Below are 24,650 nucleotides of genomic sequence, written 5' to 3' on the forward strand. Positions count from 1 at the left end.
TTAACATATACAGTGTTGGCCAAAAGTATTGGCACCTCTGCAATTCTGTCAGATAATACTCATTTTCTTCCAGAAAATGATTGCAATCACAAATTCTTTGCTATCATTATCTTCATTTAATTTGTCTTCAATGGAAAACCACAAAAAGAATTGTCACAAAGCCAAATTGGATATAATTCAACACAAAAACATAAAAAAGGGGGTGGACAAAAGTATTGGCACTGTTTGAAAAATCATGTGATTCTTCTCTAATTTGTGTAATTGACAGCACCTGTTACTTACCTGAGACACCTAACAGGTGCTGGCAATAACTAAATCACACTTGCAGCCAGTTGAAATGAATTAAAGTTGACTCAACCTCTCTCCTGTGTCCTTGTGTGTACCACATTGAGCATGGAGAAAAGAAAGAAGACCAAAGAACTGTCTGAGGACTTGAGAAGCAAAATTGTGAGGAAGCATGAGCAATCTCAAGGCTACAAATCCATCTCCAAAGACTTGAATGTTACTGTGTCTACCGTGCACAATGTCATCAAGAATTATAAAGCCCATGGCACTATGGCTAACCTCCCTAGATGTGGATGGAAAAGAAAAATTGACGAGAGATTTCAACGCAAGATTGTGCGGATGGTGGATAAAGAACCTCGATTAACATCCAAACAAGTTCAAGCTGCCCTGCAGTCCAAGGGTACTACAGTGTCAACCCGTATTATCCGTCGGTGTCTGAATGAAAAGGGACTGTATGGTAGGATACCCAGGAAGACCCCACTTCTTACTCAAAGACATAAAAAAGACAGGCTAGAGTTTGCCAAAACTTACCTGAGAAAGCCAAAAACATTTTGGAAGAATGTTCTCTGGTCAGATGAGACAAAAGTAGAGCTTTTTGGGGAAAGGCATCAACATAGAGTTTACAGGGAAAAAAAAGAGACCTTCAAAGAAAAGAACACGGTCCCTACAGTCAAACATGGCGGATGGACTGCTTGACCGTGTGCATGGCATTATGAAGTCTGAAGACTACCAACAAATTTTGCAGCATAATGTAGGGCCCAGTGTGAGAAAGTTGGGTCTCCCTCAGACGACATGGGTCTTCCAGCAGGACAATGACCCAAAACACACTTCAAAAAGCACTAGAAAATGGTTTGAGAGAAAGCACTGGAGACTTCTAAAGTGGTCAGCAATGAGTCCAGGCCTGAATCCCATAGAACACCTGTGGAGAGATCTCAAAATGGCAGTTTGGAGAAGGCCCCCTTCACATCTCAGGGACCTGGAGCAGTTTGCCAAAGAAGAATGGTCTAAAATTCCAGCAGAGCATTGTAAGAAACTCATTGATGGTTATTGGAAGCGGTTGTTCGCAGTTATTTTGTCTAAAAGTTGTGCTACCAAGTATTAGGCTGAGGATGCCAATATTTTTGTCCGAGCCATTTTTGGAGTTTTGTGTAAAATGATCAATGATTTGACTTTTTTTCATTCTCTTTTGTGTTTTTTCATTGCAAGCAAAATAAATGAAGATATTAATACCAAAGAGTTTGTGATTGCAATCATTTTCTGGAAGAAAACGAGTATTATCTGACAAAATTGCAGGGGTGCCAATACTTTTGGCCAACACTGTAGAAAGGACCTGGGATCAGATTTCAGTCGACACATACTTGTATGTGATCGAGAGCATGCCCAAGAGGATTCAGGCAGTGTTGAAAAGCCAAAGGTGGATTAATAAAATTAAAGATTTTAAATTTAGATTTTAGGTGTAAATCAGTAGCAATATAGTTACATGACAAAAATCTGCATAACTAAGCATATGTTAAATAGTTGCAAGTCAAATTTATGTATGATTGTCTATATAATGATGGTAGTCTTAGGTTCAAAGTTGTAGTGCAGAGGTCCTCAAACACTGGGCTGCGGTCCAGTACCAGGCCATGGATCAACGCTGCTGTGGTGGATGGTGAGATACGGAGCATGAAAGTCAAACATCTGAGATGTAGCAGAGCTGTATACTCAACTCTGCTACATCTGAGATGTAGCAGACTGAGTATACAGTAAAGCAGGGATGAAGCAGAAGAGTAGATAGTATCTATCTACTCGCGAACTTCGCTCAACTTACCTGCACAAAAGTGCTGTCGCTGCCGGTTCCGTTCTTCTCGCTCCTCTTTCTGTTAGAGATGGTGGGAGAAGGCGGGGTTTGTGGCTTAGGAGAGTGTGGGCAGGTACTGAGAGGGGAAATGTGAGTAGTGCACTCACATCTCCCCATCCTGTACCCGCCCACACTCTCCTAAGCCACAACAAGCCCCCCCCCCACTCCCATCATCTCTAACACTATCCTAGGCAGCTGGGGGCACACACGGTGCTCTGAAGGCATGTCAAAGAGAGAAGAGTAGCGAGAACGGGGAGCAGCAGCAGCAGCAGATCTGTACAGGTAAGTGGACACCATGTGGCTAAGTAGCCAGGGGATTTTTTTAATCACTACACAGCGTGGAGTCCACAAATTGAAACAATTTTTGGACTCCACGCTGTATAGTGAATAGGATCGTTTTGAAAAAAAATCCCATTGACTTGCATTGGGATCGGAATTGGGATCGGGATCGGGTTCGAATGGAAAATGATTGGAAATCAGATTTTAAAAACAATCCTGAAATTTCAAGATCGGCTCAACCCCATCTATAAAGCCAATTGTTTGCCATGGGCACAGGCCACGTCTTGCATTGGTTTCCTATTTAGTAAGTCAATCTACAAAGACAAAGATATTGTCACTTACAAGACAATGTTTGCATGAACATCAGCTCTAGAAGGATACATCTTTGTTTCTTACAATAGAACAAAATTACTTGGCAGATTTAGAAAATATAACAAAATGTTTCAGTTGTTTGTTGGGAACTTACACATGTGAGTTTTTAATTCAACATGTCTTAATTCCTTTGGTGTTTTCATCTTGTGGGTGTAATGAAGAGCTAGACAAGATCAACACCTATCTAGAAAATAAGTCCTGAGAAGTCTTGCACTCATATGGGAGTCTCGGCTGTCTCCAGCGCTACTGCAGTAACCTCAAACAGTAAAATGTGGCCTTCTACATAACAAAGTGTTACCATAAATTCTAGCTATTTTTATTTTATTGGATCTACACTTTAACTGTGGAATGCTCCAAGTTGGTCAAAAACAGATTTATTCCTTTAATGTTACTTGTTTGAATACTTTTTTGTTCCTCTTTCCAGGGATGACAAATCTTATATACATCTCCAATCAGTTCCTGTTACGAAATAATTACTTGACCAGATGCTATTTCCTTTAATATAAATACAAAAAGGTTTTAGTTACTTTGATGATGGAACATAATGTAAATCCTTTGAGAGTATAGAGTCTACAATATCCAACTTTTCAGCAAATCCGGCCATGATACCAAATATTTGTCTAGTCCCTATCACAGTCACATGTAATTTATAGTGTTATTGTTCTCTAAAGCTGAGAATACACTTTAAGGTTGGGTGTTCAGTCATTGGCTGTCTTGGCCCGACTACTCCATACACTTGTAAACTTGTCTCAAATAAGAAGCATGTGTGTATGAAATTAGAGAAAGCTGACCCATACTTTTGGCAGTAATTTACACACGTGGACAAAATTGTTGGTACCCCTCGTTTAATGAAAGAAGAACCCACAATGGTCACAGAAATAACTCAAATCTGACAAAAGTAATAATAAATAAAAATTCTATGAAAATGAACAAATAAAAGTCAGACATTGATTTTCGCTTCAATAGAATGTTTTTAAAAATAAAATTCATGAAACAGGCCTGGACAGAAATGAGGGTTCCTTTAACTTAATATTTTGTTGCACAACCTTCTGAGGCAATCTCTGCAATCACATGATTCCTGTAACTGTCAATGAGACTTCTGCACCTCTCAACAGGTATTTTGGCCCACTCCTCATGAGCAAACTGCTCCAGTTGTCTTGGGTTTGAAGGGTGCCTTTTCCAGACGGCATGTTCCAGCTCCTTCCAAAGATACTCAATAGGATTTAGGTCAGGGCTCATAGAAGGCCACTTCAGAATAGTCCAATATTTACCTCTTAGCCACTCTTGGGTGTTTTTCGCTGTGTGTTTTGGGTGTTTGACCTGTTGCAAGACCCATGACCTGCAACTGAGACCAAACTTTCTGACACTGGGCAGCACATTTCTCTCTAGAAGCCCTTGATAGTCTTGAGATTTCACTGTACTCTGCACAAATTCAAGACACCCTGTGCCAGATGCAGCAAAGCAGCCCCAGAACATAAGAGAGCCTCCTCCATGTTTCACAGTAGGGACAGTGTTCTATTCAAGATATGCTTCTTTTTTCCATCTGTGAACATAGAGTTTATGTGCCTTGCCAAAAAGTACGATTTTTGTCTCATCTGTCCATAGCACATTCTCCCACAAACTTTGTGGCTTATCAACATTTTTTATCTACCATTACTTTTGTCAGATTCAAGTTATTTCTGTGACCATTGTGGGTTTTTCCTTCATTAAACGAGGGGTACTGACAATTTTGTCATGGTGTGTATGTCCCTCAAGAGCAATAGGATTGAACAGTAGAAATCCAACTGTTAACCCAATATGTGTTGTTAATAGAGTGTTGTGAGGCTCCCACACACATTAGATGGTTGGTCTATCCCTTTAAAATGGGCAGGATGAGCTAAAACGCATATAATAACTATGGCCAGCTTAATGCAGCACTGGGGTCTTGGAGCAGATGCAACAGTTTGCACTAACCTCAGTTTGTTCTGTATATATTTATTTTTTTTTTGGGCATACCACATGAACCCATTATTACTCAGTCACAACAGTCACAACATGACATTTATACTGACTTAAAGATTGCTTATTCAGTGATATTTTTATGTCTTCAGGTCCCAGAGTATAATAGGTGGAGGTCCGGGGAGGTGTGAAAAATCAAAAAAAACATTTATACTCACCTTACCTTAACTTTTTTTGAGTCTCCTTGTGATATCTGGTGCACTCTCGTTTTCTCCTCAGTGATGTCATGCACCCGGTGTCACTACAGAGGCCTGTGATTTGGCCTGTGATTTGGCCTGTGATTTGGCCTGTGATTTGGCCTCAGTGGTCATGACACTTGCTGTGCCCATGTGACCAATGAGCCCAATCACAGCCTGCAACAGCAACCCCAGGCACCTGAAGTCATAAGGAGATTGCTGGACACTGACAGGAGGCCCAAAAGAGGTGAAGGAAGGTGAATATAAATGATTTTTATTTTGTTCACCTCCCCTGGGCCTCCACCTAGTGAAGAGACTCCAAAGTATAACAATTTACCGCAAAGCATGTTGCAGCCGCCATTTTAGATAGTCCAAGATGAATCCTCAATTGTTTGGTTTGGGTTAAAAAAAACTAACAATTTGGGATATTTGGGTTAATCCCACTTGGAATTAATCTGTTTGCCTGTGTCTACTTTCTAATAAAAGAAAAAGTTTGGGAAGTAGTGGTATGGGGCAACAATCAGATCTTTATGGTGTCTCAATAAAAGTGACAATGTAGCCCATTAGTAACGAAACATAATTGTGTATTTTCTAAAATGCACAACATAATACTAAAACCTAGTACTCAGTGATATATAGTCTTAATAGTTTCTTTATATACAGCTTCCATTTCTTCTGTTATGTCGGGAATCAGGATTTTCTTTTGCCTTATTTGTAGATTATTTACTTTTGCTTCTAGTACTTGGATTCTTGGAATACTCCACATTTCCAAAATATGTTTAATGGATGTTTTTCTCTCAGTATACAATTTTTTTCTCATAGTGACTCCCATGGGTACATTTCTGAGCACCAGTAAACTATTATTTGTACTATTTGCCTCTTTGTACTGAGACGTTGTATAATGACTCATGAGTTAAAAGGAACTCCAAAATCGAAACAAGGCACTTTTCTGCCAACTTTACTTGTTTTTATGAAATGCTTCCATGTGTTTGTATTCAGAATAGGTGAACCTGGCCTGAGGTCAAATGGGTTAAAACAGACAAAATGCTTATTTAGTTTCTATGTCCAGCATCACCAATGGGATGATCTTGTAAACTTTGTGTTAATTTTTCATTATGTAAAAAAAAACTTAAATTGCTTTTCTCAGTAGTAAAACTTGAAGGCATTGTCTGGTTTATGAAACTAATTTTCAAATGCTTTTTTTTTCTATGTTATTAGATGAGGCCCTACATTTAGGACCCTTATCTGTTAGCCAGAGCAAAGTTCAGCTGCAAAAAGTGACTCTTTTTCTAGAGGACCTAACATGATCATGTATGACATGGACAGCTCATTGGATTTCAATAGAACTCATTAAAGCTTTAGTCAACCTTCACTGGAGATAGGGTTATAGCTAAAGGTTTACTTCCAAAAACCTAGTTTGGGCCCCAGTGTAACTTCTCCACATAACTGCCAGCAGCTCCAATCTGCACGTTTCCCTTTTCTTGTTTATCTGACCCCAGACTACTATGAAGACTTTTTCACAGCATGTCAGTGTACATAAGCTTCCCAGCATTCCCATCCCCTGCCATTGCCCCCCACAGAGCGCCGCACCTCCCATGAGGCAACCTGAAGCGAGCGCTTCAGGCGGCTCTATGTCAGGACCCCAGGGAGGGCAGCATTTTTGATTACCTAAGCCAGTCCAGGACAAGCTGTCCTGGACTGGTTTAGCACCAAGCGGTGGTTTGGGGAGGCCACTGGAGCAGCGCTGCTCCAGCAGCCTCCCCTCATGCTCAGGCAGAGAGCAGGTCATCTCTGTACCTGCTCACTGCCTGCAAACGGCGCTAAGCCCCGCCCCTTCACTCCACCACGCCCCTTCACTCGGTCACGCCCCTTCGCTATGCCCCCTCCTGGGGGAGGGGGCTTTCTGTAGTTCGCTTCGGGCGGTAAAAGGAGTAGGTTCACCCCTGCCCCCACACAGTAATTGTGCCCCCTTTTTTGTACCACAGCCTCCCTCCACATAATCCCTCCTCAACTGTATGCTGACCAACTGCTATTTTTGGCATTCAAAGGTAATTTTCTGTTATTTTACAGTGGAAGCTGTGTACTATGAATCTTCACCAGTATTACTCCAGTGTACCAGAGGGCAGGGGGTCAGAATCTTGATGAAAGAGTTCAGTCTTAGTCAGCCTTAGTGTGATGAGAGTGACCTGTGGGCCTCTTAGCTTATGGGCTCAGTCACAGCCGTGATCTCTGCAATCACTAAAATTCTATAGTATTGTCAGTGTTCATAGGCTTCCTAATGCCTGGTTGACATCTGCGTTTGGTAATCCGTTCGAGTCTGCATGGGGACCCCGTGAACGCACTACCGAACACATTGGCAAGCGGTGTGCAGTGAAAACACACGGACCATAATTTTCTGTCCACATGTTTTGTGCGGACACCACGCAGAAAGCACACGGACCCCATTATAGTCTATGGAATCGGTGTGCTCTCATAAGCTCTCCAGTTGCCAATGTGTTCGGTGTTCCATTCAGGGGGATCCCCATGCAGACTCCTCGGACGGATTACCAAACACAGATGTGAACCAGGCATAAGGCTCCTTTGCCAAGGTGTGACTGCACCGTCTATAGCCCTCGAGGAGATATGTCCACATCAGTCAAATACATACTTCCAGTTTTCCCAACAATTTACAGCTGATCACTGGACAAGGAGGAAGGACAGTAGCAGCTTATTTTTGGAACCTTTTTTTATGTAAAAGGGGAGTACTTAAAGTAATGACTCCTTAGATACCATATAGCACAATGTAATTAGTGGAAAGTGTTCTCTTTCCAAATAGCTATGCAACTCTACATTGCAGACACAAGGAAATTATTTTTTTTAACTTTTATAAAATGTAGAACATTTCTATTGTTCCTTCCTTTCTACACAAACATTCTACAAAATGCAGACAATGAACACATCTAAGTATTAAAAAATGGAGTATATTTTAAAAATATAATAAATAATAATGAAATAAATAAACAAGCAATAATGTAAAATGGATAATTAGGAATAAAGTGGAATGGGAATGAATGACATTACTATTTCAGACATGGCTAGTGGACAGATCATTGCCACTTCAGGCCTGAATTGTGGCTATCGGGGACCCCCAGCAATCTGTTATTTATTATCGATTCTAGGGATTGGTAATCAGTATGAAAGTGGTGGAAAACCCTTATAGGCTAAGCAGGGCCGGCATCAGCACACGACTTACTCGGACAAATGCCGGGGGCCCCACTTGGCAGTGACGTCAGGTACGGATCTCATTACCAGTTGGAAATGACCAAGGCCCCGAACCAGTAAGACAGTGGTTGGGGAAACATGGTTTCCCAACCGCTATACATACTGGTAACGGAAACGGGCCGAGCGATTGCCAGGCCCCTTTCCAATAGATGCCAGCCTAGGGGAGGTGACTGAGGTCTGGTGACTGGTGACTGAGGTCCTGTTCCCCAGGTTTCACTGCTGGGACCTGTGATTGGGCCCCAGCTGTCATATGGGGCGCGCCAGTGTAATGACATCATTGCAGCCGCTGAAGCCCAAACACAGGCCCCAGCAGTAATGTCTTGGTAGCAGGACTTCAGTCGCAAGGAAGAAGAGGAGCGAGGATACCCAGGAGAGGTGAGGTAAAGTGAGTATAAGTGTTTGTTATTTTTAATCATTTCCCCTGGGCCTCTGATTATGATACTCTGGGGTCTGAGGTAACCCCAGAGTATAATAATAACAGCAGCTCTAAGGGGGAGGGTTCTTGGGAGCATATAATACTGCAGGTCCACCACTGCGGAATAGATAATACTGTGTAGGGGCCACTGCGGAGCATATAATACTGTGTTCAGGCTACTGTCCAGTATACAATCACAAGCGAAAAAATGGGTATAAAGGCATTCAAAGTAATTGTCATGAAAAAACCATGACACATAATTTATCAAAATGTATAAATTTTATTAGCACAATTAAAATCATATACAGAAAGGATGCAAATGATGCTGTAGATATACATTTAGAGGGCGGCGGGACAGCACATTGCAGCCCCGATTACAAAATCCTCAAATATACAATGTAAATGCAATATATATATATATATATATATATATATATATATATATATATATATATATATCATAACCAGTAGGAGAGTAAATACCCTGTGAGTGTAACTATCCACTGGGGCAGCTAATTTCAATAAGGAGTAGAGGTGTGCATATAACTATGCGATCAAGACAAGTGAAATGCTGCAGCATGTATACCAAAAAGCTTTGGAACGCTTACCCATAATGGAGTCAGTGTGAGTGTAGGATCAGGGGATGCACAGATGTCCGCCGGCTCTCACCATTTTTTGTATTGTATTATTTTTGTACTCTCCAGTATATAATACTTTGTGGGGGACACTGTTGAGCCTATAATACTGTGTGGGACCACTGTGGAGCCTATAATAGTGTGTGGGAGCCTCTGTGTTGCCTATAATACTGTGTGGGGGCCACTAGGAAGCCTATAATACTGTGTGGGTGCCCCTGCGGAGCCTATAATGCTGTGTGTGGGCCACTGTGGAGCCTATAATAGTGTGTGGGAGCCTCTGTGTTGCCTATAATACTGTGTGGGGGCCACTAGGAAGCCTATAATACTGTGGTGGCGCCCCTGTGGAGCCTATAACGCTGTGTGGAGGCCACCGCGCAGCATACAATGCTGTGTGGGGGCCACTGTAGAGCACATAATACTGTTTAGGGGCCACTGCGAAGCCCATAATGCTGTGTGTGGGCTATTGCAGAGCATGTAATGCTATGTGGGGGCCACTGTAGAGCATATGATACTTTGTGGGGGCCACTGAGGTATGACACTATTAACAGTATCAGGCCCTGTTCACACAGTGGAATCTGGCACCGATTCCTCTCTCATTCTGCCGCCTATTGAAACTAATTGGAGGATTGCTGGATCTTGCCTTAATTCTGCAGCTGATTCAGAGGCTGTGGCTTGAGACTCCCCACTGATTAGACTCATTCATTTGGACCTAATCAGGGGTAGAAAACTGCAACAGAATGATGATGTTCTGCACCGTGAGAAAATAAAGAAGATTCCGGGGAAGATGTCTGCCTCAAATTCCTCTTTACTTTCTGATGTCTGAACAGGTAGTAGCTACTTGTATGGAGTGGACTGTACTACAGTCCCCTCCATTAGGTCTCCCTCAGCAAAAAATCACCACTTTCGATTGTGTCTTGCTGAAGTGCACATGAGTTACTCCAAAAGGGGCCCACTGGGGCTCTGTCGCTCAAGGGTCCACACAAACCTGGAGCCGGCCCTGGGCTAAAGCCCCATGTGGTGGAAAAGCTGCCAGTTTTTGCTGCACATTTTCCTGCATATTTTTTGAGCCAAGGCTAGTGGTGAATTTTAGTAGAAAGGAAAAGTGTTACTCTTTCCTTTGTCTTTTAAATTCCTTTTGAAGCCACTAGTGAGTCTTAGCTCAAAAATTGCAGCAAAATCTTCAACAAAAAGCACTGCTTTCCTGCAATGTGGCTTCAGGGTTAAACACAAAAAACAGCAAAAAAAGAGAGGAAAAACCGGCACTAAATTTAGCTATTGTGGAAAACAGTTTGCCAATTTTAAATTTTAAAAAAGTCCCATATCTTTGGATCCAATAGTACCTAGATCCATCCTCTATGTGGATGAGGCCCAACATCACATCTGTCTACTGGAGAGTATATTCTTTACAAAGACTTTTTGTGGTACTCTCCTAGAAGTTTTCTGGGGTAGCCTCACAAAAATGGGATTTGGGATTTTTTTTTTATAACTGGACTAAATCTTCCCCAGTTACAGAGGAGCCATGTAAACTTGACAGATGAAACTTTTTTTTCTCTTTTAGAGGTGGGCAATTTACCATTTTGTAATGCAAAGTCTATTTTCCTATTTCCACTCGAGTCAGTATTCTACCGTAGTGATAAAACCTGAATGAATATTGAAGTAATGGCTACAAGCTGGGAGGCTATGGATCAGCAAGTGAGTCCTTATTAACCATATAATGTGGATGCCATTCAGGGACAATATTTTCTATTAAATATAATATCTTTGGTGCTCTCTCTGCTGGAATTAGAAAGCTACACATGTTATTTTGTTTATTTATTGCCCTTTTTTGAATTGTGCAAAGAAATACATGAATCCTGGCTTCCATGCTCCAGCAATATAACAGATAACTAGTCAAAAGCGAAAAGCAAATGTGTATTGAAATGGATTCTTCAAAATGACCATAAGCTGTTTTTAAAGCATTTTGGAACAGAAACAGGACACTATTTATTGCAAAGCAGGACTGTGCTAGCCGTGGAGATGAGCCAGGTGCTGGGAACACTGCTCTGTCTGTGTTGGGCTTACTGGCCATTTCTGGCATTTAGGAAACAGTATTTTGGGCCTTATTGCCTCTTCAATTTCAGCTCATGACTCAGCAGTGCCAGTACAGGAAATATAACATTTAACACAAGCCTCACATTAAAGACATTCTCTTCTTTTTTTCTAAACATGAACCCAACTGTTATCATTTCCAGAAAACTAAACATCTATAGCGACATAAAAGAGCACGCTGCCAGCTTGCCTTTGTTTGAAGCAGAAAGAAAGAAATTAGAAGAGAGAAGCATTTATCAGAAACATTAATAATAAGCAAACATTACACCACATCAGCAAAACAATGATTTACTGCAATCTTCACATTAAACAAAAGCTGATACTATGTGTATTGAGTACAGAATACAAACATAGCTTGTCATACACTTTATATAGAAACTGTATAATATCACCAAGAAATAACAATGCAGTGAAATGTTTCACAAGACAAATAAATACATTCTTATTCAGGAGATCTAACTATTTCCACAAACGTCTTAATAGATGTAAGTCCCATTCCACAATTTTATTTAAGCAAACACAATCCAGCTTATGGAAACAAAACATTTCAGGTTTTGAACCTGTGAGTTTCCATAACTTTAAAGTGTTTCTTGCCATTTTCTGGAAGTTTAATGGGGTTGTTCATGATTTTTATAAATTTATGGTTTATCATTAGGATAGTCCATACATATCTGATCAGTGTAAGGCCAACATAAATGTCATGAATAAAAAAAAAAAAAAAAAAAAAAAAAGGAAAACCGTTTCTTTACTTTAAAAAAAACTTTGTTTTTTAGAAAGGTCTTGAAAAGTTTAACTCAAGATAACTGTTAGGGAATTGCTAGGACAGCAATTCCCCAGTAGCTTTTGAACCCTGGGACAGGACACAAGAGACAGTGAGCCCTAAGCTGAAGCCCCCAACTGACCCTTCCTATTGCCAGGCCCTATCCTACGTAATAGGCGGCAACCACGAAGACAGTCCCTTCCTGTATAGGTGAGACACAAAACGCAGACAAGACGGACAACAACAAAGGGAGGTCAGCTAGCCAAGGGTCAGTAACAGTTGAGCGATGCAGTGCCAAATCGGAGTCCAGAGAATAGTCAGTAGGGAAAGCCAAAGGTCAAGGATAAGAATGCAAGCAGAAATAGTGACAGTAAGGAGCAAGTATGCACACGGCAATAGCAAGCACTGGTATGAATGAGAGTCAAGACTAAATAGGGAGGAAGCACCCACCCCTGGAGTTGACAGGAAGGCAGACTGTCAATCACACGAATTAACACTTCAAGAACAGAGGCAAACAAGGGCAGAAGACGGGTGTGGTGCAAATACAATCTTAGAACTAGAGCTGTGTTCACACTGTGCGACCAAAAACTTTAAACCAAGAACCAAACTGCACACGCCTCCTGCGCCACAGGATGTGAGCAGAGGGTGGCGCAGAGACCCGAACAGGCAGAGATGTTACAATAACACTTTAAGGCTGAGACTCACCATTGTGGAAACGCAGCTTTTTTGTTGCAGATTTTGCTGCTTTTTTTGAGCGGAAGATCTGCAACAACAAAGAAAGCTGCATTTCTGCATTGTAAGGCTTCAGTTGAAAAGGTTTGTAAAGTTGATAACGTCTTTTAAAAGTTAAAGAGATTGTCCTAAGTTTGTGGTTAGGGCATAAGTTTCCCATCTGAATGAAGCAGCAGTCAAGTAAATGCACTGCTGCTCCATTTATCTTTATGGAACTGCCGAAGAGAAGCCGAGTACAGTCTTCAACAGTCTCCAGCTATCCCATAGAGCTATTAGTGGAAGCATGTCTCTGCGATCCCTATTCCTTTCAGATGATGGGATTCACATTCTTATTGTATCTGAGGGTCCCAGTGGTTGGATCCCGCTATTTTACAACTTATTCTCTGATTAGGGGAAGAGTTGAAAACTTAGCACAATATTTTTAAATTGGACCTCCAGTGGAAAGAAAATGTTCCATTGCAACCCCACCTGAGTCTATAAAATCCTCTGCATTTCTTTACACACATTGTGCCCACTTCTTGTACTGCAGCCTCTCCTCTGCTTCTACAAAGACTACATATTTCTCCTGTTTTACCTTTATCTTCTATCGCATGATGCTTCAGCTAAGCCTCACATAGGCCATTCAAGCTAGTACAATCTCTACCTGCTGGAAGTATACTGTGATTATACTTCTCACTATATGCTACTAAATAAGCTATGAGATCATGATTATACAGTAAGAGAAAAAATAGAGAAAAGGTATGCACGCCCCTGTATAGGCTTCCCCTTAAATATGGGACAGATGTCAGTGGAAAGAAAGGAATCCAATAATGTACAAAAAATATCACCACTGTACTCCCAATGGATGCAAAAAAGGTAGTAAATTTTATTAAATGCCAAACATCTTGATAGAAATGATCAGAGTTTAGTTAGTACAGACACAACATCAGAAAAAAAGCTACATCAGGATAGAAAGTCAATGCAACCCAGAAGATCTCAAAAATTCTAAACTAAAACTGCTAAAAAAAAATCCTATTAATTATCTAAAATATAACTTGTAATAAATATGCTCTAAAATGCAATTAACAGATTCCACAAAAAGTATAGTCAGTCAAGGAGTTCAGGCTGGAGAACATTGTCTCACCAAGGATTCATGGGGTCCAACACTTAGGGCAGAGTCAACAATAGCCCTAGTTCAAGCCTTAAGCCCCGTATCCAAAACTCCCACCCTAACAAGGGCAGTACCAAAACCCTATATTACTCTACCAACGCATTCTGACCCTACTTGACGGTGATGATCAGGGAATCTACAAGAAATGAATAACGCAGTATGGCTCATTACTAGATTATAGGATTCAATGGACATGCATAATGTAAAAAATGGGAATGCTCCATCTCACTCTAAAGTTAATATAACCGCGCTCAGTATATAGTTGAGCCCATATGTTCAGACTTAATCTGACTATGCTGTAATTAACCACCATATGCCAAGTGCTATAAAAAGCCATATAAAATACGCTCAAGTAACATTGACTTACTATTTTGCAGAGAATAAATTGGCTTAGGATGTAGGACTCTACCCCATCATGCAGGGGAGCCGATGTGGATCTAGCAGTGGCGTGGGTACAATAAATCATCCTATTCAATAGCCAAAGCGGCGTCCCAAGCATGATTTATATTTATTGCACCCCAGCAGCTCATATAAATCATGAATTGGATGCCGGCAAGACATGGCAGTGTTTGGGCCATTCCCTTGTTGGCCCAAGCATTTTTCATGACTTCTTCTTTGGTTCTGATACTCCGTGAAGCGTTTTCTACTTTATATGCTTTTAAGTTCTGCTTTGGCTATTGAATAGAATGATTTATTGTACTCTCACTTATTTCTTGAAGCTAGAGATTGCTAACATTTATTCCATTGAAAATGGCCTTTGAGTCATAATATGTTGCAGATTTATGTGATAATTTATATGTATGTCTTTGTTTGTCTTAGTTATGCCACGGATAAAGGTCCTGTGGGACGGAAATGTCCGGGATTTGTTGCCTTTGTTGTGTCCATACTAAATAACCAAACACTGCTAATTTTCATCAAGATGTTTGGCATTTAATAAAATGTATTAACTTTTTGCATCCGTTGGGAGAGCCGTGGTGATATCTTTCATACAATAAGAGAGACTGAGATGTGAGCTTCTTCATTATAACTGTGACAGCAGTCTTCAAATTAAATTTTTTTTTGCAATACTAAAAAAAAAGTGAAGTTTTGCTATTGCTATCTTCATAGTGAGGTCGTCCATTACCTTTGTATGAAAACCACCGAGCTATGCATTTTGCCTAGCATGTCAGAGTGCAAAGTCAATGTTCTTCTAGTGCACCAAACAGTGGCTTGGAAAAGCCTATATATAGAGCCTATATAGAGAGAAAAGCAGCAAGAAAAAAAATGGATGAGAGACTGACATGTGGAAAGTCATAATAGAGCATATGGAAAACATTAGTTTTGGTTGGAATGTCCCTTTAAGAGAAGTGAATCCCTCATTAAAAACCTCTAATAATGAGAAAGAGTAAAGACAAAGAGTATCTATCTGGAGAAATCATCATGTCATGCCATTGCACTGACAGTCCTATCATTTCCATGGATACCCTACAATTCTTTCTTGCCCATGTGGTGGTGTTGCTGAAAAATGTAACACATTTACTGTCCGCTTATTACACTTGTGCCCGTGTCCACCTGTCGGGTCTCCGTCCTATTCCGCAGGAAAACTGCATTGGGGACGGCTTCCCAGCGGTCAGTTTTAAAACTCATCTGAATGAGTTCTTAAAGCAAACCGCTGGAGTCCATATGCCGCCTCTCCATGGGGAAACCATTTTTTTTTTTGACCGGACAAAAAGTAAGCCATGCAGCACTTTATGTCCAGCCAAAAAAAAAAAGGTTTCCCCGCAGAGAGGCTTCATATGGACACTGGCTGTTTGCTTTTAAAACCCATTCAAATTAATGGGGAGGTTTTAGAACTGATTGGCGGGAAGCCGTTCCCAATGCAGTTTCTCTGGCGCATAGGACAGATACTCGGCGGGTGGACACAGGCACAAGTGTGAATGCCCCCTAACAGATTATAGCTGCTTGCTTGGAGTTCTAGGAGTAGGATAAGGTTGTCACCATGAAAATGCAGTGTAATCTGCAGGCAGCATATTATAGAGCAGGAGCTGGGCAGATTGATATATAGTTTAGTGGGAAGAGAATCAGTATAACCTGTCATGTATATTTCTGTTCTTTATATGCTTGGAAACAGTATCTGAGTCAAGGGGAGGTCCGATGAGTGACTGGCAGCCACCAGTCAGTCAATGAGAGGATCACTCTTCTAACTCTAGGCATAGAAAGGTGTCTGCATTAAGTGACCGTATCCCATCTATCTTCGGGGATAGGTTGATATTCTGGGTTCTGGTGAAAGACTACATTTATAGGTTATTTTACCAGTATTTTTTCTATATTGTTACATGGCCGTTGTTATGTCAAGCCTTACATTACTGTAAGTGTTCCCCTGAAGACAGTTTATTTTTTATATTTTTTTAAAAAAATTTTATTACCATATAGTGTAAGTCAGAGATGCTAACATTGTAAATACTGTCAGGGTCTGGGGTTGCTAGGTGGGGTGGCATAGACACACAAGTCCAGATTCTTTAGTCCAGAAGAAGAGGTAGAGTTTTATTTTCACTCAAAAAGGTAGTGCAGCAACAAAAGGAAACAATACAAAAATAAATACCTGCCCAGCTAGGCTCTAACTAAACACAGAATAGGTTACCTCACCTAGAATAACAGAAATCCAAAAGCCTGTAGAATCATTCAGGACACAGCTCCAGAAAATATGACCTCTCTGTTGGCTCTCCAGCCAAGCTCTGCCACAGTCTGCTGCTGGAGCTGACTTCTTAAGCTCCCTTGATGAGCACACTCTCTGCAGCTGAGTCGCTGCCGGAACATCCCCAAAGTGTGGACTGGAGGGGGGTGGAATGACAGGACCCACTACCAACCTACCTGCCATTCCTAAAAATCCAGCCCAATACTGAGCATTTACCAAAATGCTCAGCAGGCGAAAGTTGTCTGCTGAGAACAAACATTCCTTCTGGAGTTTTCTCATCTCACCCACCTGAGTAGTCTGGGTGAGATGTACACCCCCTCCGTTACCTGACCAGCCATCGGCTTACAATACATTGTGAACACATTTTTCTATTTTTTGTGGTATAAAATGGGTTTATGTGCATCTATTATTAAAGTAGGTATATAGTGGTGGAAAGTCTTATTTAACAAGAAGGGAAGAGTACTGCTTGACTAAGGCTAAGGCCTCAAGTTGTGGGAAAGCAGCCTTTTTTGTTATTGCAGATTTCACTGTTTTTTCAGCCACAGCCAGGAGTGGATTGAGCAGATGAGAGTATTGTAAGAATTTCCTTTATATCTTCCATTCATTTTGTACCACTCTTGGGTTTGGCTCAAAAACACAGCAAAATGAAAGTGTAGTACCTGCTTGCAATGGACTTTCAGGAGTTGGGATATACAAGTACCTACAATATACTAAGATGAAAATAAAAAAGAAATCATATAAGGGCAGACTAGAGGGACCAGGTGGTCCTTTTCTGCTGTCAGTTTTTTATTCTTGTATATGACGTATGGTTTTCTTTAGGATGTGTATAGTTTTTATATTCGGCAATACATAAGGTTGTTCTATTTGGTAGGAAACAAACTTTGTAGAACATTTTTACTTTCATGAACAAATGACTCCTATGTTACACGTCACATGTTTATGTGAACTAGACTAGAATGTTCTTTTCAAAATACTGTGTATAAGTGATGTGGTTGAATAAGATGTCTGTTTCTGGGAATGCTAGGCCTGTGATAATTCTGAGTTTGCAAAGCACATTCACAAAGGAGAAAAACTTCTACTCAGTTATCCGCTATGAAACTAGAACAGGGATTTCACTTCCTTCATCGTTTGAACCAGAATAATTCTGAGATCAGACTTCATTTGCAAGCCACAGAGAAAGTTTTTTTCTTTTAATGTATATTTGAGGTTTGTTATTTGTGCTGTGACCCCAAAAAAAACACATTTAACAGCATCTTTTGTATAAGTGAACCAGCTGTTCACCAAAGACAATGAAGTCAATCTTTAAAAAGTTTTTTTTAAAGCGGGCCGATTTATATTGAAGTAGCTTGTGCTTTTTGTTTTTCTATGTCTTATATATAAAACACAACAGTCTAGACGAATAGTTTAATGCATGATTGAACTGAGACTTTACATATAATTAAGGTAGTTATGCCACAAAACATATGTATAATATTCCATTGCTAATCATGGGGTCTGACCGCTAAGACTCCCACCAATCGTCATCCTATCCCATTTCTGTTGCTTCCTTTAAAGTGAATCGAAGGAGGGGTACGTCTGTGTCCAAAGGGCGTTCTATTACTTCTCCCACAGCTGCATTCACAGCGGGGGTGAAACATCCCCACTTTCAGGATCGGTGGGGGTCTCAGCAGTCAGACCCCCACAATCAACAATTTATCCTCTATATTATAGATAAGAATAATAATATATTTTTGCATATCGTCTAATAGAGAACCTTCATCTTGATTTGTAGAGATGTCAACACGTCACTCACAAAGTCCAGAGTATGTTGGGTGAAACATAGAAAATACATTTGTCTTCAATACCGTATGGTACAGATATACTATAAAATACTTATCAAATACATGTTCTTTGACTATTTTGCCCTTTTGTACCTCAGTAGGATCTTTCACCACCTCCAAGTCCTGTTGTTCATTTAGTAGGCGCTGCTGCACTTATCTTGACATAGTTGGAATCTCTCTAGCCTTCACTGTTCCCGAGCAATCAATGCTGATAATTAATTTTGGCGCATGATAAGCTGGAGTGTAACTAGCAAAGACTGGACCCAATAGCAAACTTTTCACTTGGGCTTCCCCCCTCCCACAGCATAGCGCCCCTTTCCTGGCCCACACACACAGTATAATGCCCCATTCACACACACTATAATGTCACATAGTGGCCCCCCAAACAGTATAATATCCTATAGCAGCCCCTATACACAATATAACGTCACTCACCAGCTCCTTCACACAGTATAGTGTCACATAGAGGCTCCTTCACACAGTATAATGTTGCATAGCAGCCCCTCCACATAGTATTATATCCCATATTGGCTCCTTCACACAGCATTATGTCCCATAGTGGTCCTTCCACATATTATTACATTGTGGCCCCAACTGTGTTTGTTGCAAATACTGCAAAAATTATGGGTTCAGCAGAACCTGAAATTTGTAAGGTACGCCACCTGCAACCTATTATTATACTCTGGGGTCTTTTCAGATCCTAGAGTATAATGATTGGAGGCCCAGCGGAGGTAACAAACATAAAAACCAGTGCTACTCTCCTCTCCTGGGCTCCAGTACTATTTTCTGTTGTTTTGGGCCTCTTCAATGGCATCAATGATGTGGGTTATGCCATCATCATTATCAGTCGCGAAGTCGACCTGAACCATCCTTTTGAATATGAGTAGACTGTGGCAATAATTGGATGCACGTGGTCAACCGCCAAATAATAGATAAGCAATGACATTTGAACAATACTTTGTACGTAGGACTCTAATGTGCACCTAGAAAACATTCCTCACATTACTATACAAGTGCCAGCCTAAAGATTTTACAGAAAAGAAGCTGAATTAATAATTCTTTAATGTGATTTATTTGATGATTTTTGCCAACCTGCCATGTGGAGAATTTAAGATTTGGAAAACAGGGCATTTTTTTTTTCAATTCTTTCAATATCCCGCTTTATTCAATAGTTTCTTAGCTGCTCTATGTAGTATTCTATAGTTGTGTCATTGTTTTCCTATGTCCTACTGCTTCAGTCATTCTAAGAAATGGGCCAGGAAAAGTGCATAGTATCACCTGTACCCAAACATTATTTTTAGACTTGCCACACGGAATAACAGATGACATATGGACGATCTTAGTATTTTAGACAATAACCAGTTTATTGCGTCCAACTGTGACTGATTGGAGTTCCCCATTGTATTTTAGTTTCTTCCTCAGAATAGATAAGGGAAGTTACAATTAATGTATGTTGATAGCATCTGGAAACCAAGATCACTAATACTAACAAATATAAACTAATAATACTCACTAATACGAACAAAACAATAAAATGCTAGCTATTCACTTTTCAAGGACTTTAAAGCGAATATGTCACCACTAATTGCCTATTTTGTAAACCAAGTTTTTATCTTAAACATATTTTTAATAAAGAAACATTGATTTTATTTTTATTTTCCCATGTTACTTACTATATATATATATTATATATATATATATATATATATATATATATACTATATATATATATTGTAGTTTTTACCCTAGCTACTAAGCCTAATAATAGACTGGAAAATTACCAATTCTTTACTGTCACCTCATTTACATCACAGACAAGACAGACAATATAACAATAGAAGATCACACCTCTAGATACCCATAGGGGGGAGGCCATCATTGTATCAACTACTGACAATAGCTGATGTCACAGCCCATCTCCTCTACATTCCTGCACAGTGTGTGTCTAGAAGTCTCCCCATAGACCTCATTGAGTCAGCTCCAGTCTATTACTTCCTATGGCCCTGACTATGATGTAATGTATATTACTAAATGCTATTAACTGAGCAGAGGAGAAGCTTAGGCAAGATGGCAACTACCATAGCCACATACAGAAAGAAGAGATAAAAAAAATCTACAATCAAAACATAAAAATATATTTAAAAGAAAAAATTATTCACCATCTGGTTTAAATAACTACAGCCGACAGGTCTTAGCTGTAATATTGGTGCCACACGTGCCTTGGTCAAAGCTGACTGAGGCACCATCTTCTCAGGGCATAGAAGATATCTCATTCAGAGGCTTAATGAATATATTATTAGGATATTGCCATCATTACTATGCAAGGACAATGTGGCCTTCCATTGCCTCCAATGGCTTTGTATTCATGCTTCAAATAAAGAGACTCTGGTCGACCCAATTGCCCTTGAGTCTTATTTGCATATTTCCAAAAATAGTGTTTCAAGGAAATGTTACATTCGTTGGACTATCTAAAGCTTATTGGATTGATATTGATTTTCTTGGTGATAGAATCCCTTTAAGGCCGGGTTCACACGGAGTATTGTGGCTCGTCATTTGGTACGTACACGCCGCGGGATCTTTTGCGGGCCGTATACGCTCCCATTGTTTTCAATGGGAGCCGGTACCGTTCACAGCGGCGCTATTTTGCGGCTGTGATTTTGCGGCGGCTGCAAAATAGCGCCGCGTGTACGGTACCGGCCCCATTGAAAACAATGGGAGCGTATACGGCCCGCAAAAGATCCCGCAGCGTGTACGTACCAAATGACGAGCCACAATACTCCGTGTGAATCCGGCCTAAAGGAATATTCTCATCTTAATGACACATCCACAGGGTATACCATAAGTGTCTGACAGATGTGGATCCCACCTGTGGGGCCAAGACCTTTGTCTATCTTGCCTCGTGCCCCAATCTTAATCCATTTACTTTTACAGGAGTAACAAACAGCCCAGAAAGTGTATTACATTGTATTTAAAACACCCGCAGCCACCATAATACCCAGCAGGATGGTATTTGGGGGACCAGAGGCGGGACCTACATCAATCACACAATTATGGTATGTCCTGTGGAGGTCTAAGTACACTCTCATGCCATGTAAACAAGAGATGGATGGATGGATGGATGGATGGATGATAGATAGATAGATAGATAGATAGATAGATAGATAGATAGATAGATAGATAATGACTTGGCTCATCTCTCTCATTTCCTGGAGCATAGCACATTTGCTGTTAAGAAAACAAATTCTACAAGAACACTGTCTGTGGATTCTTTATGTGCACATTCATTTCCCCCCTGGTTGTACAAGCTGTACAGAATAAATGCCTTGCATTTCCAGAAATTGCTATTGATCAGCCGTCCAGTTTACAAGACCGATCAATATTAGTTTCCCCAAGCCATATATTTATTTGTGATCAACCTCTTTCTTTTCCCTCACCTCGTATGCAGTGCTTTCTAGTGCTTGCTGTAACGTGTCCAGATTGAATGGATGATTTCAGCCTATTCCTGGAAGAACTCACCGCTAAAAATACATCCTGTACAGAAAAAGTCTGCAAGACAAGCACATTCCCAAACTCATTAGCATTACAGCCTTCTCCTGACACCACATTATTCTATGGTCACCTCCTACTTACATGTGATATTATTATCTGGGATTAAAGCAAAATTGAGTCATTTCTAATATACGTAAGAATACCTATGAAATAGTTATATAGTAGTTTGTAGTCTTCTCTACAGTCTAAGCAGGTAAAGAAAAGAGGGGCAAGGGTTTACTTGTTATTATTCATAAAGAATAAAGAAAAACTTAAATTCTACGCAGTGTACAAATGTATTTCCATTCACGCAGTATCCCGCATTCACTAATGCAAATGCACTTGGAAAGTGGCCAAAAATGCAATATAACTTAGCCACTGCACCCCATTCGCCACTTTTATAGACAGTGTGTGCAATGAAGCGGGAATCTAGGTGGGCCAGGGAGAGGACGCCCCAGTCCACCAGATTTACTATAACTCAGTCACACAAAATGGCAGGAGTTAAGCCAGAAATGACAGCTCATCCTCAGGCTTGTAAGGTGATGCAGATGCACACCCCAAACAGTTTGGCTGTTCTCCTACGGTCCACATGAAGATTTGAAAAGATGGGCAGATGAGGAATCCCTCTGCTATGCACAATGCACATGCAGTTTGGCAGAGGCGCAACCTTGGTGTAGCATGATACAAACTCGAGCTTTCTAAGTCATTAGATATTAAGGTTAAAAAGGACCTTTCATCAGTTGGGGCACATGCAGTTTTATAAACCCCTAGAAAAGCTGAGAGTGTGCTGAATTCAGCGCACTGTTGTCTTTCCCCTTATGTGCCCCGGGAGAAGAGATATTGGTGCAATTACCGAGTGCTCTTCACTCTCAGAAGGGCGTTCTTGACAGTCTAGCTGGGAACGCCCCTTCTGTCAGTGTGTCCTTAGCTCTATATTGTCAAAGGGGGCGTTCCATGATGCTGAGCAGCAAGCAATGTCCCCCCAATACTTGTCTATCGACGAGTACTTTCAGGAGGAGGGGGGCGTTCCTCACCGCTCAGCGTCATCGGTGGTAATTGCACCAATATCTCTTCTCCCGAGGCACATAACGGGAAAGTCAACGGTGCATTGAATTCAGTGCACTGTTGGATTTCTAGCAGTATATAAAACCACATGTACTGGAGGACATGAAAGGTCTTCTTTAAATCGCATGTTATGCTGTGTTTCTATATGTCACAGGGTGTTATCCACACAATGTGTTGTATTGATGAATACATGTCGCTTTGATGCAGGTTATCATGTGGATGTTTCTTTGGAGGCTTGTGGAAGCTATGTTGTGCAATGGTTCTTGATAAGCGGAATGGTGTTGCATCTACGAGCTGCCTCACAGAAAAAGTTGAGTGTTGCTTTCCCACGATGCAACCCACTCATGTCAGGGGTTGCCCAGACTACCCATGGTGCAAAGGGGCACACTATTAAAATGCTCATTCCTGCAATTGGAGAGGTGTAGGAGTCTGAAGAGCATGCTTGAGAACAGCAGCAGCTCACATCTATGAGGTCAGCACAAGAGGCCTGAATAGCTTAGGGAAGAAGGCCTCATTTTGTATGGTTGAATATAAAATCCAAAGTACTGTTGTAGGAACAGGATCATTGAAGAAAAATAAAGGTATGAAAAGACGAGCCTATTGCTTTACCACAGTTCCGCCTTGTGCATGTGTATGTATATATTTGAGAGAACCCCTTCAGAATCATAACATAAGATAGGAAGGCATGGCAGATGTTTCTTTGACCATTAAGACATCTCCCCTGTTCATATATGCCCTTTCTCATTATCTATGTACCATCATTTTATTTCAAAATAGTTAAAGATGAGCTTAGTCCTGTTCACATTACATGAAAAGCTCCAAGCATATATGCTAAATGTATCCATTGATGGAGGTGACAAGATTGTCCATTTAATTACCCTCCCCCCCCCCCCCCCCTCCCCAGTGAGGAAGTTGTACAGATTTGTTCTTCCATACTTTTCCTCTCGGCTGGATGTGTCCTAAAACAAGCACCATGAGATGACTAGCTTTTTAAAACAACATGACTACACTATTGCAATATTGCAGAGCTGGCTTTGTCTGTGAGATAGCAAGTGAAGCCCTGCCCACCAATTTACCGAGAAAACCAGGAAGTGAACAGAGGACAGAGCCTGCATGGTGGTGAACAGGGGAGTTGGGAATACCCCTTTAAATACAGAATCATTGCTATAGAGGGTGCCAGTGTAACAGTAGCACCCAGGCTCTTCCAACTGATGGCACATGGTTTGTGGGGGACTGTTACAGATTTTTCATTGCCGCCCTGATTATACAGTAAATAATAGAAATGCCATCTTGTCCAATCCTTACATTAGATGCTAAAATATTTATAAAAAAAAGTGGCGTATTGCTGTACAATAGATTTAGCTTTCCTTTTCAAAATACACATTAGAATTAATATAAACTGAGACTGAAGAACAGGCAAGATTAGGTTTTATACAATGAGCCACAGTTTGGCGATGCCTGAACATAATCCAAACACGATAAACAACAGCTAAAATGCAGTATATCTAACATATACCGTACATTAGGGGATAGTGCGTGTCTGCTGATAGAGTCAGCAACGGTTATCCAAGT

The sequence above is a fragment of the Leptodactylus fuscus genome, chromosome 3, assembly GCF_031893055.1.
Source record: "Leptodactylus fuscus isolate aLepFus1 chromosome 3, aLepFus1.hap2, whole genome shotgun sequence".
NCBI lineage: Eukaryota > Metazoa > Chordata > Amphibia > Anura > Leptodactylidae > Leptodactylus > Leptodactylus fuscus.